The 3,816-nt window shown below is 46.1% G+C and overlaps 1 non-coding gene across 1 annotated transcript; it reads right to left on the bottom strand.

Annotated features, from left to right (window-relative positions):
• Positions 1–761: 761 nt before the first annotated feature.
• LOC112121833 lies at positions 762–951 on the bottom strand. The gene has a single exon (XR_003370291.1). It is a non-coding gene; the product is annotated as a U2 spliceosomal RNA (small nuclear RNA).
• Positions 952–3,816: the final 2,865 nt, after the last annotated feature.

Here is a 3,816-nt window from a genome sequence, read left to right as displayed (position 1 = left end):
ACAGCCCACTTCTTCGGATGCATCCGAAGAAGTGGGCTGTAGCCCACGAAAGCTTATGCTCTAATAAATTTGTTAGTCTCTAAGGTGCCACAAGTACTCCTGTTCTTTTTGCGGATACAGACTAACACGGCTGCTACTCTAAAACCTTTCACAGGAAAGTAACACTGAGCACTTCACAGCTGCACATGACGTACACTCCTCCCAAAGCTCCCTGGAGAGGAGGTAAATAGCTTAATCTTCACTCTGCAGAGCAATTGGGAAGGGGCAGCCACCTGCAGCGTCCTGTCCCAAGCCACAGGGTAAGAACCAGAAGTTAAGTATTAGTGTTTTGAACTTGTATTGTGGAGAATTGGGGCCCCTGTGTGCTGGGTGCAGTTGACGTGTAGTGCCTTCACGTGAGTTTCCAAACCAAGATTACTGGACCAGGTGTTGAGTGGGGAGAAGAATACAACCAAATGCATATAATTATCTATGCAGTTATTTATATACAGGCGAGCTTCAGCATTATAAAAAAATAAGTATCTCTGTGACAGACCCTCCCTCATTTGTTCCTCACACTGCTGGAAGCATTCACCGCACAAAGGGGAATCCCAGCTTTTTAAAACTCCTCCAGTGACACACAGAAGCTTGGCTATAAACTCACACAAAATAACAACATCAATAAACCCACATCCTAAAAATATCAGAATAAAGGGGTTATAAAAAGAAGAGTTTCAGAGTTAAAACAAATTCTATTTTTTAACCACCATAGTCTCCCTGGGGGGAGATGCACCGTTCCTGTAGGTACTGCACTACCAGGCCAATGCGTGGAGTGGATAGAGCAAGCTCCTATTCCATCTCCCTGTTCCAAAAATCCATTTAATATATAGTCCTCAAATAGAAGATGTATCAGATATTAAACTGATAAGAACAGATTTAAATATTGTATTAAAGCTAATGTTTAAAATCAAGTTTACACAGTTAAGAAGGAGGGTACTGTACATCTGGGGTCAGGCTTGAGTTATGAGAGATTACAAGTATTGGTTACAAGGTTCGCAAGATACATACATAGTACATAATCAGCGTAGCCCCAGATTGGGGTATGGGAGTTTTTAAAGCATCAGTGAATACGTGCTCTTGGGAATATGTAGCGAGGCGGTGGGATACCCCACAGCCCCGCTGAGGGATGAACCTCCCCTAACACCAATGTGGGCGGAGCCCCTGGGTCCTGTGCCCGCCCCTCAGAGGTCACAGCACAGACCCGGAACTATAAAAGCCCGCCTGCAGCACTCAGTTGAGACCCAGCCACGGGAGATACCAGACATCCGTGGCCGAGCTCCCACTTGGGAGACGGCAGCAAGCCACAGCCGGCCTGAGGACTCACCCGGCCAGCCGAGCCTACCCCTTGCTTGTTACCCTGAGGAGGACTGGCCGAGCCTGCCCCGTGCCTGCTGCCCCGAGGAGGAGCTGAGCCTGCCCCTTGCCAGTTACCCCGAGGAGCAGCCGAGCCTACCCTTCATCACCTACCTGGAGGAACTGATGCTGCTGGAGACCGCTGAGGACACTGGCACGACCCAGGTACCCTACGAGGGGGAGTGTGGAACTAGCCTGGGGGCAGCTGACCCCAGTCTGGCTGCAGCACTGCCAGAGCCTATGTCAGTGTGTTGCGGCTAGGATCCCCACTGACAGCAGTGAGTTTCCACTGCTGCTAGGGCCCTGGGCTGGGACACAGTGTAGTGGGAGGGCCTGCGTCCCCCCCCCTGCCACCCACCCCTTGGGTGGCAGACTCCCCCTTTCCCTGGCCTGGAGAGGCTGGGACCTCTTGCTTATTGACTCAGCCCCTGCTTAAGGGCCTGAGTTCCTGACTGTTTGGTTGCTGCCCTGCCCTGACCTATGGCCTGGGCAGCTACAGAACTGTTGACTCAGCCCCGGCCTAAAGGGCCTGAGCCCCTAACAGTGGGTTTGCTGGCCCCCACTATCGCAGGACCAGGACTGACCGTGAACTAGAGCGAGGTGGTGGGATACCCCACAGCCCCGCTGAGGGACGAACCGCAGCCAAGCCCCATTACACAATGTCACCCATAGAATGTATTTAGAGTCCAAGTCACTATTGGTGTACCCCAGTAGTTCCCAAACTGGAGTTCGTGAGCCCCTGGGGGTTCGCAAAATGTTACAGAGGGTTCTTGGGGGAAAAAATTCCCTAATGCCAGACAGCTGTCCCTAGGGACCCTGGGCAGCACAGGGTCAGCAGCCTGGAGCCCCTGCACTTCCAAGAGCTAAGCAGATCAAAGCAAGCATATCTATCACACTGAGGAGATTTAAACTTCAAGACTCCTTATAAGAAATGGAAAGGGAGGTGGATATTTTTTGCTGTTTTTAAAATTAAATAGGCAGCTAGTATTGTTTTTAAAATTATTATGAAGAACAAGTTTAAGCTTTATTGTAATGTGTATTGTTTTTCTGGACTGCTCAAGACTTGAATGCTTGTGTAGGAGTAGCTCTTTGAGTTGGCTTCTTAAATACCTTCATACTGTTTCACATCTGATACTCCTTGATGAAATATAGGAGCCTTGTCTTATAACAGTCTTATTCAAAGTGATACAGGCTACGAAAGTGAGATCTTAAAAGAGTGTTGCCATTTTCATAATGTAATAAAAATACTGTAATGATAAATAATAATTAATACTAAATAGTGTGTAATAAGCATGTCATAAAAACAAGTTTTATATTTCCAAGATCACTGCTTTTATAATTTATACTCGGGTAAAGGAGAAAATCCCTGGAAATATTCATTTTTAGTATGGGGTTCGCGAGACATGACATTTTAATGAAAGGGGTTCACAGATTGTTAAAGTTTGGGAACCACTGGTGTAGCGAATAGGTACATGGGTGGGGTGCATCCCTTGGTCAAGGTGAGACTGTGGTACCTTCCATCAAGGGCATGATGTCCAGTGTGCTACTTACTCACTGATTCGTGGGCTTTTAGGACGGTGGTGTGAGTGTTAGTTGTGGAACCTGTTGATCTTCTAGGGTGGACTTTTGGGTAAAATAAATCACTTGCTTACAACTCCCCTGCTGATTAATGGTTGTTTAATGCCCACCTGGATGTGGGTCACCTACTTTGTTGTCACTGGAGAACTGGCAAAGGACGACTCCCAAACTTACAACATATTTCAGTAACACCCGTACAACAAAATCTCACAACTTCATACACACAAATGCCATACATATTTTGACAGAGCAATGGGTTTCAGCAGATCATGACCTTTCCTATGATACCTTACGTGGCACGCTTTGTATGAAAGATCACAACCATATATGAATGATGGATGGGGGCGGGATTTACAAGGTGCTACTTTGTAGTACAGTGTGTCACAGCCATTCAATTACCCTTCCTTCAGGGTTCCAGCTTCTCCCATCTCTTACTTTTTGTTTTGTTTGTTTCTTTAATAAAAGTGCATGATGTTCTATGTTACTCACTGCCATGAGAGAAGAGACTACGTTCAGTAGAATTCTAAAAAGGTTCAGAAACATATATATGAAAAACAAAAACTGTTACACCATCAAAGGATCCCAAAGTGCTTTACAGGCATGAAGTGATTAATCTTTACAATACCCCTGTGAGTATTATTCCCATTTTACAGATGGAAAAACAAAGGCATAGACGCTCAAAGCAGGTCAATGGAAGAACCATGACACCTGATTCCCACTGGAATTAAATGTGTGGGTTCAAAGTCACATTTTCAAAAGTGCAAGTCCACTGACTTTAAATGAGACTTAGGGTTTGTATACACAGGGAGTTCTTTTAGAATAGCTATTCTGGATTAACTGCCTGCA

Source organism: Terrapene carolina, unplaced genomic scaffold, assembly GCF_002925995.2.
Source record: "Terrapene carolina triunguis isolate 2854851 unplaced genomic scaffold, T_m_triunguis-2.0 Scaffold10662, whole genome shotgun sequence".
Taxonomy (NCBI): Eukaryota; Metazoa; Chordata; order Testudines; family Emydidae; genus Terrapene; species Terrapene triunguis.
Note: the sequence above shows the minus strand (reverse complement) of the source record. Positions and strands in the feature narration are given on the sequence as shown.